A 16,790-nucleotide genomic window follows, 5' to 3' on the forward strand; every position below is an offset into this window, starting at 1 on the left:
ACAAGTGCTAAGTTTTAGATCAGTGAATAAACCGAAACGAAAGAAGAGACCTTTCTCGCTCGGCGCCTAAAGCGCACTATGCTCCGCTTCAACAAATGAGAGTTTTCGGTGGAACCAGTGAACCACGCGAGCCGGTTAAATGCGCGGGACAGAGGGATCGTAGTACCTGATACCGCAGCTATGCGATGGAAGGTAATGAGCCTAATCAACCTTTTTTCTTTGAAAAAGAAAAAAAGCAGTACAAGGAGATTAGACTCTCGGATGAGACTAAATAGCTACCGACCGTTTTGACGCGCCCTTGACCTATCTTGATTAAGACCGAAACCTATCTAATCGAAAGTGGGGTCTAGTTTAAGCTGTTAAACAAATGGCCTGGAAAGAATAACCACTAGTAGGGATATAGATGGAGTCTCGGTCTGTAAAGAGAGTTGTAGATTCGTAAAACAAGAGAAGAGCCTTTTCTTTCTATATTAGTCCAGCACGCTAGCTGCAATCTTTCTAAAGCAAGAAGGGAAGGAAGTTTACTTTGAGAAAGAAAGGGCTTCTCTTCTATTTCGATTATAATCTTAGGAAACGTGCGTTATCGCTTTGATTTCTCGTTATCTAGGCTTCAATAAGGACGTTTAGGCTTTACTAATAAGATAGAAAAGAAAAAGAAATGGCTTTTTCATTAGGGTGCGAAGGTTTGGAACCTTATACAAACAAAGAGCGTTTTCTTTCAAATGACAACTGCCTCTTCCGGCCTTTTTGTTATTTTCGTAACTAGTTTACCGGTTATGGTTTATATTGTTCAAAAGTATACGAATAGCAACTCATCGTGAATAAAAATTATTATGATATTAATAAATAACAAAAATTAATTCTTTAAAATTAACTAGCTTAAGACCCGCAGATTTGCGGGTTTCGACTATAAATTTTTTAAATAAATTAAATTGGTCATTTAAATATTAACCACCAATGCAAGGAGGAAAAAATCGAAGATATCACTAATTTTAAGCAAATCATATGGACTATTTATGTAATTTTGTCCATTTCAAGTGACACATTAAATAATATAATTATAAGTCATTGATTTTTTCCTAACATATCGACACTCTAATTGGGTTTTATGCTTTAGTTTTTATAGTTTAGCAAAATTTAATATGTCTATTAACCTACCCTCCAACAATAGTTCATCTTATCAACCCTCAACTTGATAAAGGAGAAATATGAGACTTTTGGTACACGGCTTCTAAATTGACTCATGTAATTCGGATACACTTTAAAATCAAGTCACCACTAAAACAAATATATATAACAAATCATAATTTATCTACTTTTTAATTGGCTGTAACAAAAAATACTATGCACGTTGAGGAAATAATTAATGGATACGAAAAAGACATGAAAGAGGAAGTGATCTTACCTTGTAAACTGCCATATTACATTCTTTTGATATAGTGCCAACTAACGCAACATTTGACTTTTTCAAGAGGATCCTGAAGAGACAGTGAGTCCCAAAAAGCTCTTAATAAATTGAATCTGCTGTTACTATATTTATTAGCAGAGTGGTTAAACCTGAATGCCACCATCTTTCAAGTTTTAAATCATAATCCGCAGGACCATTTCAATAGACCTGCAAAAGTAATTAACAACTTTAAAGTTAAAAAACCTATTTATTCATGTTGTCGCCATAACATATTCTAGATGCTATACTCTCATATCCTTATATCCATATAACCCCTTTATATTGTTCTTAAAGTATGGCATTTTAGTAAACTAATAATGGTTATTAGGGATCTCAGAAACCAACAAAAATTCTAATAAATTGACAAAGATAATAACTTCATAACATATAAAATATACAAATAAAAACAACCTGGGCAAAGATTTAGCATACACATTAAGAAGGCTTTAAGCTCCAACTGTTATTATGAGATACGAACCACATACTGCAAAAAACTTTGCAAAATCCTGAAACAATAAACAAATATAAGTAATAACATGTAAAGGCATATAACTAAAACTTTTAGTTGATTCATATTCAGATTAAAGATATGTCAAAGTTTGGTACATTTGTCCCAAAGCTGACTACATTTTCTACCTTTCCCATGCCCATATATGTTTTTGATGATTATAGTAGTTGGCGTCCATTCATAGATAAACATGTTGTTCTCCCTGCCACCACCTTCCTGGCCTGCAATATTCTACAGATATCATAATCACATTGTAGCGACTTTCCACCCCCCTTGGGTGTCCATATAAACCTTTGATAAGAATATACACATTGTAATTTCAGTCAAAATTGGTCAAACTCTGAATTTCCTATTGATCAGGAGGTGAAAAAGGCTGAATATTTTTTCCCAGCTTGCTAAATCAGAAAAGCTTGTTGTAATTTAGAAGCCGATTATGGATTATATTGTTCAAAAGTATACGAATAGCAACTCATCGTGAATAAAAATTATTATGATATTAATAAATAACAAAAATTAATTCTTTAAAATTAATTTATCTAAAAGACACTCCGATACTTTCTCAAAAAAGTTTCATACAACTTGTTTCTTCTTTATAGATCAGATAAATTAAGTTCATGTTTATTTTTCTTTTCCTTTTGAAAGTAGTAGTTATTATTATTATTATTATTATTATTATTATTATTATTATTATTATAATTATAATAATAATAAACTTAAAAGTTTTAAAACTTACAAAAAATTAGTGGAAGCCTAGAGACAATCTGGGCCCCCACACCTCTAGCAATAGCAAAACATATCCTAGTAAAAATATGAGCAGCAGCACCGGCACCAATATCTTGCGCCATCGAACTCTTCTGAACCCGTTTTAGCAAAGAAACAGCCTCCTTCTCTAATTCCCCAAGGGAAGAAAATGAGAAAGGAATGAAACCATAACCAATCGCCAGACAACTAGATTCGTACTTGACCCGCTTCCGACGAGCCGCATTAATCACAGCACGTCCAGGGACAAAGTCAGAAAGCCCAGACTGTGTCAAAGGAGAAGACCCTGTCAAGTCAACACAAACATCGCGACCACAATCCCAGGAGTAAAGTAACACATCTGCAGGTCTGAGGGCCCTGTCGTTCCCTCCAGACAACCCAATGTCAACCTCCTTTCTCGCTGAAATCCCAGATCGATAACAAATATCAACAAGGGAATCCCGGACAATATTATGTCGATGCTTAATGCCCACCATACCAGCACAAGACACCGCGTGATCCCCGAAAATATCCCCAGTAAAAACCCTTGAACAGGCAGAGCATGCCGTCGAGATAGAGAACAATGGAACACCTAACCGGTAGCACAACACACATCGGTAAGTTTTTGCGTTCATCGTCTGACCCAACCCCAAAATAGGGACTGCCCTTAGCCAAGCAGAGGTGTGATCACTCTGCTGTGATTTCCATAAGGCCGATTGTCGGGGAGATAACGAAAAAGTGGATTCTGCAGAAGCGGTAACCTTTGTGAAATAAACATCTGCCAATTTCTTCATGAGTATTGGGGCAGCGACCTCACTCGGATTACCTAAAATATCAAACCCAACCGTTTCATTAAACAGACCCAATGCATCTTCAAAAGCACGACCAAGACCAACAATACCCGCATGACGTAGGAGCTTGGTCTGCAATCCAGCAGACTGTAATCGAGAAGCCAGAAAAGCATAATGACGAACATCTCCCGCAGAATAAACACCAAGCCCTCCAAATGCAAATGGCAAGGTGGCAAGCCGCCACTGCCAATCACCAAACCCAGGCCCTGAAGCAGTAACAATACGCTCCAAGGAAGATCGAAGGGCTCCATCGAAAGCGCGTTGAGCCGCCTCAAATATACTAGGAGGACAAGTACGCAAGGAAAAGTAGAGTTTAGAAACTCCCGTACATGCCCTAAGCAACAACAACTCACACTGAGGATCATCAAGCTTAGCAACCTTATCCATAAGCGCAATGGACTTGGTCACCCTTTGCATCACCAGTTCACTACTAAAACCAGGATCGGAACTTGCGGGGGCCCCAAGCAACTTAACACCATTTAAAGGCCGAGCAATATTAGGAGGAAAGACACCTACTTGCCTGCTGCGAGGGTCCTCCGTAGGCCAGAAAATTTCTGTTTTTTCAACGTTGAGATGCAGCCCAAAACGAGGCCCATCCTCCATAATCAAATGCAAAACCTTTCCCACCACCAAAGTGTCCCCAATAATAGTACCATCATCCAAATACCACGCCTGAAGACAAACCTCAAAATTATCTCTGATTTTAGAAACCAAGGGTTGTAAGACCAAAGCAAAAAGCAGCAGACCAAGGGGATCACCCTGTTGCACCCCCTGAGAAGACCATAATGTGTGGTTCCCATAATACAATCTGACTGGATTAGAGTAGCAAAATTCAACCCACCGAGAAATGCTCGGACAAAGGCGGCGAACTTCACGTAACATGACCGTACGATCAACTAGATTGAAGGCATTTTGAAAATCAACTAATAACATAGAGAGGCCAACATCAGAGCCACAATCCTCAATCAGCCGATTCACAGCATGAAGAATAGCCTCACCACCTGAAGAAACACCAACACCAAACTGAAGACCATCGAAGTAACTTCCCAAAGACTGGCCAACCATAGCAGCGCCAACCTTCGAAACAAGACGTCGCCAAACAGTACCCACAGCTATAGGACGAAGACCACCGCCGGGCTTGACAAGCGGTGTGAGGGGAGCATTAGCAATATACTCTCCTAATTCCATAGGGCACCTTCCAGCTAGAAAGAGATTAACGACTCCGGTAATAGAGCCAACCAACTCATCCGAGACTGCCACAGCAGCACCACTCAAGCAATCCATAAGGTGTTGTGCATGTAAACCATCCCTACCACATGAAGTGCCCCGAGGAAAACTTTTAATCTGGCCCAAAACAACAGCAGAAGTCGTAACGAGGTGAAGGTGATCAACCGTCATATCAGGCAAGGATGGAGCGATAGAAGAAGGGTGCTTAGACAGCAAGTCCGCCAGTGTGGCGTCATTATAAGGAGCAACGCCTGATGAAGAAAGAACACGAGCTGCAGCGGTGTAATGGCCATCACAAATCTTCCTACGACACTGCTTAATATTACGCTCTTCCAAATCAAGGACCTCATCATCAACCACTGACAACATAGGAGAATCCTCTGCCAAATACTCCCTCACAAGCTGTAAACTCCCACCCGCTGTCCCCCAAGAGCAAATAGCACGGGAAATATTCTCTTCCTGATGCCGACGCTTTATCGAAGACCTAGACTCACGACTACTCCGTGGTCGAAAGGTTTTAAGGGTACAGAGGGGTAACACCAACAAAGAGACCCAACTAGAAATGTCCTCAGGCTTAGAGATCACCTTATCAAGAGCACCTTTCAAAACCCGAGAAAACCCCAAACGACACTTGGGAGGGATAGACTTAACCGTGCGAAACCCCTTAGAGAACAACTGATCCAGGAGAGCCACGTCAAAACCATCGTTATGATCACGCACCGAACCATCCTCAATACAAAGTCGAGCAGGAGAACCATCGTTATTATTATTATTATTATTATTATTATTATTATTATTATTATTATTATTATTATTATTATTATTATTATAAACTTAAAAGTTTTAAAACTTACAAAAAATTAGTGGGAAGCCTATAGACAATCTGGGCCCCCACACCTCTAGCAATAGCAAAACCTATCCTAGTAAAAATATGAGCAGCAGCACCGGCACCAATATCTTGCGCCATCGAACTCTTCTGAACCCGCTTTAGCAAAGAAACAGCCTCCTTCTCTAATTCCCCAAGGGAAGAAAATGAGAAAGGAATGAAACCATAACCAATCGCCAGACAACTAGATTCGTACTTGACCCGCTTCCAACGAGCCGCATCAATCACAGCACGTCCAGGGACAAAGTCAGAAAGCCCAGACTGTGTCAAAGGAGAAGACCCTGTCAAGTCAACACAAACATCGCGACCACAATCCCAGGAATAAAGTAACACATCTGCAGGTCTGAGGGCCCTGTCGTTCCCTCCAGACAACCCAATGTCAACCTCCTTTCTCGCTGAAATCCCAGATCGATAACAAACATCAACAAGGGAATCCCGGACAATATTATGTCGATGCTTAATACCCACCATACCAGTACAAGACACCGCGTGATCCCCGAAAATATCCCCAGTAAAAACCCTTGAACAGGCAGAGCATGCCATCGAGATAGAGAACAATGGAACACCTAACTGGTAGCACAACACACATCGGTAAGTCTTTGCGTTCATCGTCTGACCCAACCCCAAAATAGGGACTGCCCTTAGCCAAGCAGAGGTGTGATCACTCTGCTGTGATTTCCATAAGGCCGATTGTCGGGGAGATAACGAAAAAGTGGATTCTGCAGAAGCGGTAACCTTTGTGAAATAAACATCTGCCAATTTCTTCATGAGTATTAGGGCAGCGACCTCACTCGGATTACCTAAAATATCAAACTCACCCGTTTTATTAAACAGACCCAATGCTTCTTCAAAAGCACGACCAAGACCAACAATACTCGCATGACGTAGGAGCTTGGTCTGCAATCCAGCAGACTGTAATCGAGAAGCCAGAAAAGCATAATGACGAACAACTCCCGCAGAATAAACACCAAGCCCTCCAAATGCAAATGGCAAGGTGGCAAGCCGCCACTGCCAATCACCAAACCCAGGCCCTGAAGCAGTAACAATACGCTCCAAGGAAGATCGAAGGGCTCCATCGAAAGCGCGTTGAGCCGCCTCAAATATACTAGGAGGACAAGTACGCAAGGAAAGTAGAGTTTAGAAACTCCCGTACATGCCCTAAGCAACAACAACTCACACTGAGGATCATCAAGCTTACCAACCTTATCCATAAGCTTGCTATTATTATTATTAGCAACCTTATTATTATTATTATTATTATTATTATTATTATTATTATTATTATTATTATTATTATTATTATTATTATATTATTATTATTATTATTATTATTATTATTATTATTATTATTATTATTATTATTATTATTATTATTATTATTATTATTATTATTATAAAAAAAAAACTTAAAAGTTTTAAAACTTACAAAAAATTAGTGGGAAGCCTAGAGACAATCTGGGCCCCCACACCTCTAGCAATAGCAAAACCTATCCTAGTAAAAATATGAGCAGCAGCACCGGCACTAATATCTTGCGCCATCGAACTCTTCTGAACCCGCTTTAGCAAAGAAACAGCCTCCTTCTCTAATTCCCCCAGGGAAGAAAATGAGAAAGGAATGAAACCATAACCAATCGCCTGACAGCTAGATTCGTACTTGACCCGCTTCCGACGAGCCGCATCAACCACAGCACGTCCAGGGACAAAGTCCGAAAGCCCAGACTGCGTCAAAGGAGAAGACCCTGTCAAGTCAACACAAACATCGCGACCACAATCCCAGGAATAAAGTAACACATCTGCAGGTCTGAGGGCCCTGTCGTTCCCTCCAGACAACCCAATGTCAACCTCCTTTCTCGCTGAAATCCCAGATCGATAACAAAAATCAACAAGGGAATCCCGAACAATATTACGTCGATGCTTAATACCCACCATACCAGCACAAGACACAGCGTGATCCCCGAAAATATCCCCAGTAAAAACCCTTGAACAGGCAGAGCATACAGTCGAGATAGAGAACAAAGGAACACCTAACCGGTAGCACAACACACATCGGTAAGTCTTTGCGTTCATCGTCTGACCCAACCCCAAAATAGGGACTGCCCTTAGCCAAGCAGATGTGTGATCACCCTGCTGTGATTTCCATAAGACCGATTGTCGGGGAGATAACGAAAAAGTGAATTCTGCAGAAGCGGTAACCTTTGTGAAATAAACATCTGCCAATTTCTTCATGAGTATTGGGGCAGCGACCTCACTCGGATTACCTAAAATATCAAACCCAACCGTATTATTAAACAGACCCAATGCATCTTCAAAATCACGACCAAGACCAACAATACCCGTATGACGTAAGAGCTTGGTCTGCAACCCAGCAGACTGTAATCGAGAAGCCAGAAAAGCATAATGACGAACATCTCCCGCAGAATAAACACCAAGGCCTCCAAATGCAAATGGCAAGGTGGCAAGCCGCCACTGCCAATCACCAAACCCAGGCCCTGAAGCAGTAACAATACGCTCCAAAGAAGATCGAAGGGCTTCATCAAAAGCGCGTTGAGCCGCCTTAAATATACTAGGAGGACAAGTACGCAAGGTAAAGTAGAGTTTAGAAACTCCCGTACATGCCCTAAGCAACAACAACTCACACTGAGGATCATCAAGCTTAGCAACCTTATCCATAAGCGCAATGGACTTGGTCACCCTTTGCATCACCAGTTCACTACTAAAACCAAGATCGGAAGTTGCGGGGGCCCTGATGTCAAAGCTAAGGTATACGAAATAGTTTATATTTTACTAGGAAAAACTATTAAATACGATACAATTTTATACAAGATATTTATTTATTTATAGAATGGATATACTTAAACCTTGCTACAACACTTATAGGCAGTGTACCTAATCGTACAGTAGTGTAGTTTTTAGTAAGTCCGGTTCGTTCCACAGGGAAATCTTTAAACAAAGCTCAACGCTATATTAGTTTACTTTTATAAAAATACAAATATATATATAAGTAATATTATTATTATAAAGGGGGTTTTTACCGTTTAATGACCGGTTTGTCGATTTTAAAACTTTAGTCGCAGTTAAAACCTAATGTAAAATATTAAATAAATAAAAGACTTAATTCAAAGCGTAAAATAAATAACGATAATGAAATTGCAATAAAAGTGCGATAAAATAAACTTGCGATAATTAAAAAGTACGATAATTAAAAGTGCAATTAAATAACAATAAATAAAAGTGCGATAATTAGAAGTGCAATTAAATATAAAATAAAGGAAATTAAATATGAAATAAAAGAATTATGCTTATTTAAACTTTCGTAATCATGATGTTTGACGTGTTGATTTTAGTTTTATGCCCATGGGTTAATTGTCCTTTGTCCTGGATTATTTAATATGTCCGTCTGGTTTTTGTCCATAACAGTCCATCAGTCATAAATATAAAGTGCGAGTGTCCTCGTCAAATTATTATTATACCCGAAGTTAAATATTCCAACTAATTGGGGATTCGAATTGTAACAAGGTTTTAATACTTTGTTTAATGAATACACCAGGTTATCGACTGCGTGTAAACCAAGGTTTTACTACTTTGTTAACAATTACACCAATTACCCTTGAATGTAATTTCACCCCTGTTTTAATTATTCTAGTGGCTATTAATCCATTCCCGTGTCCGGTTAAATGAACGATTATTCGTACATATAAATACCCCGCCCATCGTGTCCGATCGAGTGTATATGGTAATTTATAGGGACGCCCAATTGTAAATCTTTATATTAACATTAACAAACTATCATTTAGTTAAACAAATATAAAGCCCATTAATAGCCCATAGTCTAATTTCCACAAGTGTCGTTCTTTTGTCCAAACCCCAATTATGGTACAAAGCCCAATTACCCAATTTTAGTAATTAGCCCAACATCATGATTACTTCGTTTTAAATAAGCATAATAATAACTTAGCTACGAGACATTAATGTAAAAAGGTTGAACATAACTTACAATGATTAAAAATAGCGTAGCGTTACACGGACAGAATTTCGACTTACACCCTTACAACATTCGCTAACATACCCTTATTATTAGAATTATAATTAAAATTAAAATATAAATTATAAATATAAATATAAATTTTACGTATGAATGAGGAAGAAAAAGATTATCATTTTTGATCAGAATTCGGTTTGCTTTATAGGGGGTTTTTCATTTTGGGGCTCCGCGACTCGCGGTGAAATCCTCTTCAAATTCCGCGAGTCGCGGAGAATGAATTTACAGCTCACACCCTTGGAGTCTTTCTCTGCCGACGGTTTTTATTTATAAATATAATATATATATATAATTAATATAATTAATTATATATTATATTATATTTATATGCATAGTTAACTTGTAATTTTTAGTCCGTTGCGTCGAGCGTTAAGAGTTGACTCTGGTCCCGGTTCCGGATTTTCGAACGTCCTTGCGTACAATTTTATATTTTGTACTTTGCGTTTTGAATCTTGTACTCTTGTAATTTCGAGACGTTTCTTATCAATAATTGGAACCTCTTTGATTGTCTTTTGTTCTTTTGAGCTTTTTGGTCGTTTGCGTCTTCAATTCGTCGAATCTGTCTTTTGTCTTCATCTTTTATTATTTAAACGAATATCACTTGTAAATAGAACAATTGCAACTAAAAGCTTGTCTTTCTTGAGGAATAATGCTATGAAATATATGTTCGTATTTAGCATTATCAAATATTCCCACACTTGAGCGTTGCTTGTCCTCAAGCAATATCGTCTTGAAATACTAGAATCACTTCTTTATTCTTCACACTTTGTACATCAGTGATTTCTATACGGCGGTATAAACAATGGTAGTAACGATATGGTTTACAGTCCCACATGACTATAAAAATTTAGATCCATTAAGGAAATTGGATCTTTATGAAAACATTTGATCTTTTGAAAATTAAATCTAGTTTTTACCCTAGATAAGTTTTCCGGAATAACCCTTTACCGGTGTTTGCAAAATATTTTTGTGGGTTTGGTGGGTTTTAGATTTGAAAATTTTAGCTCAAAACTTGCGGTTTTGTGTCACCCACTTGCTAACCTTGTATTTGGAAAGCAACACATCCAGTTTACTTGTCCCGTATATTACCTTTCGGTAAACTACCGTCCGGTTGAAAGGAAAGCGTTGAACAAGCAACTGTTAAGGCAATGTCCCCTGACATGCTTTTAATTATGGTCTATAACGTGTCGGACGCAATTACTATCCTTGGTAGGAGCAATAGTAAAGCTCACCCTTATAATTTTTCGGTATGGCACAAGGTCCTGTCTTTGACCACTATGCAACCACCGTTCTTACGGTTGACACCCGATTTAGTTCAGGTGACCTAATGAATTCCAGGTGAATTCCTAGGATTTTACGTTCAATGGTAATGAACGCATTGAAAATGGGTTTTCAGAAAACAAATCGGTTTATAATTTTGATCAAGATATTTTCTCGTTCAAGCTCGAGTTTAGATATCATTGAATTCCATGAGTTTGAATTCTCAATCTTTAAGGTCAATCTCTAGGATTGAGTGATATCAGTCTTAAAAGCTGATTTTTAATCTTTAAGGAGATTATCCTTTCTGGGGATCTGATTCATTAGTCTTGTCCAGCTAATTTGCATGGTGCCCCCCCATTGTACGAGATAAATCCTTCTCATGGTTAGGATAAATCTGACCACTTGGCGACCCTGTTTAATGCTGAGGTCCGTGGATTTCCTGCTGATTTTAGTGATGACTTTTCTAGATTTTTCGTCAACCTACAGCTGGTCTGGACGACAACTTCATGACCTAAATCAAGAAGCGCGTTTCTTTTTCGGAAGACTTTACTTCCTTTTAATGATGGAATTGATTCATCATGTAGATCCATCTCTTCTTTTCTTTCATCGGGTAAAAACAGTTTAGTTTAGTCCAAAGCAAAAGTATTTTCAGTTATTTGTTACAGATATATGTGACATATGTTTAAGATAACTTGGTAAATTTTCCCACATTTGCTTTTATTTTCCTTTTTATCGTCCTCTATTCCATTTTAAATGAATTTTAACATTTTAGTTTGTTTCTTAATTTATGTCCTTTCCGAGGTAACAATAATTTTGGTGTTAAAACCTAGTTTTATCGTTCATAAATATGTATAAACATGATTTTGAATTCATTTAATTGAAAATTTTGAAAAATTTTACTAGAATTGGGTAGTCAGTATATAAGACTAGGGCTGTTCTTTTTTATCAGAGAGCACTAGATTCTAATACAACTACTGCTTTACTAGTATTTTTAATGGTAACCAAGTGTATAAAGTAAAAATTTTTAAAATCCGAAAGAATTTAACCCCTTCCCACACTTAAGATCTTGCAATGCCCTCATTTGCAAGAAATCAGTAACAATTTAAATTATTGAGGGTGATTTGTGTGAAAATGATTAAATTTTACCAAAGTTTCCAAATATATTGGCGTTTGTTTGCTGAATGATAAATGGTGCACATCATTTGTTCATTCCGTCTTGTTGTTATTTCACATATATTTTCCATCTTGTCGTCAAAATTAGTTGCTTTTGCTGAACTTAATGCCAGTCTTTGAAAATGCGTTGTTTTACCCTGTTGTGTACATAAGATAAACTGCAAATATATATACATATTTTTGAAGTTTGGTATATTACCCCACATTCAAAAATTATTAAAATCTAAGAATAAAAGTTAGACAATTATAAAAATGATTACAATATTAACAAAAGTATTAAACGTATCAATAATTACAAATTACAAAATAAAAAATAAAAAAAATAATAAGTATACTAAGGATGATATTGGTACCAATAGGGGTTCCAGGCATAACCATAGGTGCTATAGAATGCTTCGGCAGGGTCATACGTAGGATACGGTGGCTGCATCTCTATAGACCAGGGAGGGAAGATGGGTTTCGGTGTAGGAATATAGTTTCTACCTATATGTTGGCAATGAGCTATGATTTGGTTCTGATGAACTTGCCAATCTTCAAATGCTCTCTGTCTAGCATTTTCGTATTCCTGAGAAGCTATAAACCTATGCATTTCTTGCATCTCATTCCCCCCTCCTACATTACCTTGCTGCTGGTTTCTCTCCACCTGTGGATGTCTACCATGGTATCGTACTGCGGCGTTATTTCGTCTCTTCAAAACTTTCGCACCATGGTATACATTTAAACCTATAGTATCGCGGGGTTCTGGTTCTTCTACTAATAATCCCCCCCCCCCCGACTTATATCCACACCGAGATATTCACCAATCAAAGTAATAAAAATACCACCTCCTATTATGCTATGTGGTCGCATCCCCCGAACCATAGCTGATAAATAATAACCCACACAATATGGTATACTTACAGCGCTTTGTGGGTCTCGAATACACATATGGTAAAACAAATCCTGTTCATTTACTTTTTCCTTGTTCTTACCCCTTTGTGTAATCGAATTAGCTAAAAACCTATGTATCACTCTTAATTCGGCTCTATCTATATCCAAATAAGAGTAATTTCCCCCTTTGAAACGGTGATGGCTTGTCATTTGACTCCACACACCGTGTGTATCAAAATTTTCATCTATCTTTCTACCGTTTAGTATCAATCCTCTACAATCGGCAGACGCTAACTCCTCAGGCGTATATATACGTAAAGCCTGAGCCATGTCCAGTAAAGACATGTGGCGCATCGAACCGCCTAACAAAAATCTAATAAAAGAACGATCGGTTAAACTAGCTACCCGATCATTCAACTCTATACTACATAACAATTCTTCACACCATACTTTATATACAGGTCTACGTATGGTGAATAAACATACCCAGTCATTAAAAGAAGAATTACCATACCTCTGTACAAGTAATTCCCTAATTGGCCCGGCCAATTCTACAGCTTCTAAGGGTCCCCATTCTATGACCCTCGGTACCTCAACAACCTTAGAATGAAGAGTATGCAAACCCCTTTGATATTTTGGATAATCTATCCAAAGTCTGTCAAATCTCAGGTTCGGGTGCAACTCTTCCAAGTGCATATCGGAAAAGGTCATGACTGGATGAGGTATATCCTGCTTGTAGTAGTTATCCACCTCCTGTTGTTCCAAATTCTCAGCAGGAGCATTGCGGGCTTGGGATGAAGATTCACCCCTTTCATTCTGCAAAACACATCAAACACAATTTTTGTGCATCCAAATATGCATTAGTGTCAGCAAAATCATCAATCAAAATAATTACAATGACATTATCAATTTATATCAAACTTAAGCTCATTTTCACATTTTTATCAAATCTACACTTTTTCAAATAAGCATATACGAAAATGTTCGCCAAGTTCATAAGCATTCAACTCAAATAACATGTCAAAATAATCATTACTAGCAATTAAACAAGTCTCAAATGGCATTATCTTTCAAAAATCAAGTTCATGAATTTTAGACTTGAAAAAGTCTACTTTAATTCTCAAAATCATGTTTAGGCTCAAAGTTTGGATCATTTAACTACCTAAACATGTTACACTACTTAATTTAGCAACAATTCATGACAAAAATCGGCCATAACCTGTTTATATCAAAAAGCCCCAAATTTGCTCAAGAACATAAACCCTAGATTACTCAAAATTTGAAGTTCAAGGCTTCTAATCATGTTAAACAGCATCAATCTAGGTTATACAAGCATAATACATAAACAATTTAAGCATAATTACACTAAAAAGCATCAAAATCAAATTGGAAAAAAAATGACTCAAGAACACCCAATTTCGGATTAAATGGTGTTTAGGTGTAGAAATTTACCGTTTTTCTTGAGTAATTCTTAGATAGCATCCTTCTCAACATGATTTTAGTAAAAAATTTGGTGATTAACCGTTAAAAATTAGGATTTTTGGGGTGTTTTTGGGTGTATTTTCGTGGGTTTTTCGCATTATTTTTGAGTTGTTGGGGGTGTGGACTGATCAGTTTGCAGCTCTATATTTTTTTTTCTGATTTCCGACCCCTCCGCGAGTCGCGAGGATTTACCCTCCAAACTCCGCGAGTCGCGGAGTTTGGTATATATATTTTTTTTTTATTATCATTAACTTATTAAAACAATTAAGTAATTAATTTTAAAATTTTGTTTCCCTTGTTATTTAGGACGAGGTCGTTTCGGATCGATGTCCTAGTCCGTCCTTCGACAAAATTTTAAAATTTGTCTTTTTGTAGCGATTATTTTAAAAGCTAAGATTTTTGGGTTTTTTCAATGTTTTTGGCATACTTTAATTCAATAAGATTAAAAATAATGATAATAAAAGTTCTCGTCCCTCCCTTGGGTAAAGCAATTTCGGTTCAAAGACCTAGTCTTCAACTTACGACGAATTTTAAAAATCATATTCTTAACTTAATGAGATAAAGTAAATTTTTGTTTTTAAATTCACACAACTTAAATATAAAATTCAAAATTAATATTAAAAATTCACACCAAACTTAAAATTTGAAATGCAAAAAATTTATATTTTAAAAATTAAAAATTCACACCAAATTTAATTTAAAAATTTATAAATTCATATCAAACTTATATTAATTTTTTCAAATATTTACAATTTTAAATATATTGTTTTTACAAAGTTTTCAATATTAATTTAAGATTTAAATATTAATTTTAAAAACATGGTAAAAATAAAATTAAAAATCTTTTTGTCTTTTTATCCCACTTTAATCAATCAAATATTATCAAAAATATGCGCCCCTCTTTTCGGTAAAGTAATTTCGGTTCCAAGACCTAATTTAACTCATGACGAATTTTTGAAATATTTTGGGTTGATTGTTTAAAGATATTTATACCTTAAGAATAAACGTTAAATTTCACAGTGATGTAATAAATTTTTGAATGATATCAATAATTTCGGTCGCCAAACCTAATTTTATTCAATACCAATTTAATACTTTTTAGCGAACAAATTAGCGTTTATTATCAAAAGGTTAAAAATAAAAATAAAAATAAAAACTGTACAGACATACCTGTGAAATAGATTTCTTAGTTATATGATCTATCCCATTCATAAGATAGTCGGTTTAATTGGTTTTCCATGGCTACATAGGCGTAATCTCGAGCATTCAGTATCTTTTCTTCTAAACATATGAACGGTCCGTCTCTGCATAAAGTAACAAATTCGGTATTTGAATAGGTTTGATTATTTGAACATTTACCTCCATGTGACCATTTTCCGCATTTGTGACATCGTTCTAAGTGTCGTGCTCTTCTTTTCGCTGCGGATTTTGATTTTCCTTTACCAAATTGTAACTTATTATCTTCGCATCTGGATTCTTTTCTAACTCCGTCCATTCTTTCTCTGATTACTGATACTATTTCACTCGGTAGTATGTCATTATTACGTTTAGTGATCAAAGCGTGTAGCATTAGACCATGGTTTAGTTCACAGGCAGTCTTCATTTTGTAAAAACCAAAAAAAAATAAAAATTCAGAATGGGGGGAGAAGACTAGTTCTTTAGGGTCTGCTAGGGAAAGACCATTCGGGTTCCATTTTCGAGAACTACACGAAAACAGACAATCTAACTCTAACAGAAATACATATTTTCCTTTAAAGACTTGATTCTCCCCACACTTAGTTAGCTGTGGTGTCGAAATTGTGATTAACTTCGTTGTCGACTTCCATCGGACCATGTATGTAATGTTTAACTCTGTGACCATTAACTTTAAATTCAATCCCATTTGAATTTATTAATTCTATCGTTCCGTATGGGAAAACTCTTTTGACTATGAATGGTCCAGACCATCTTGATTTCAATTTTCCAGAAAATAGCTTGAATCGTGAATTGAAAAGAAGAACTCTGTCTCCTTCTTTAAATTCTTGTTAACTTCTGATTCTTTTATCATGCCATTTCTTCGTTCTTTCTTTATAGATTAACGAATTTTCGTATGCTTCATGTCTTAATTCTTCTAATTCATTTAGTTGACTTAATCGTAGACGTCCGGCTTCATGTAAATCAAGATTACATGTCTTCAAAGCCCAAAATGCTTTGTGTTCAATTTCTACTGGAAGATGACATGCTTTTCCATAAACAAGTCTAAAAGGTGTGGTTCCAATTGGAGTTTTGTAGGCTGTTCTAAAAGCCCAGAGTGCATCCTCCAATTTAAT

Source organism: Rutidosis leptorrhynchoides, chromosome 1 (genome assembly GCF_046630445.1).
Source record: "Rutidosis leptorrhynchoides isolate AG116_Rl617_1_P2 chromosome 1, CSIRO_AGI_Rlap_v1, whole genome shotgun sequence".
In the NCBI taxonomy this organism is placed as follows: Eukaryota; Viridiplantae; Streptophyta; class Magnoliopsida; order Asterales; family Asteraceae; genus Rutidosis; species Rutidosis leptorrhynchoides.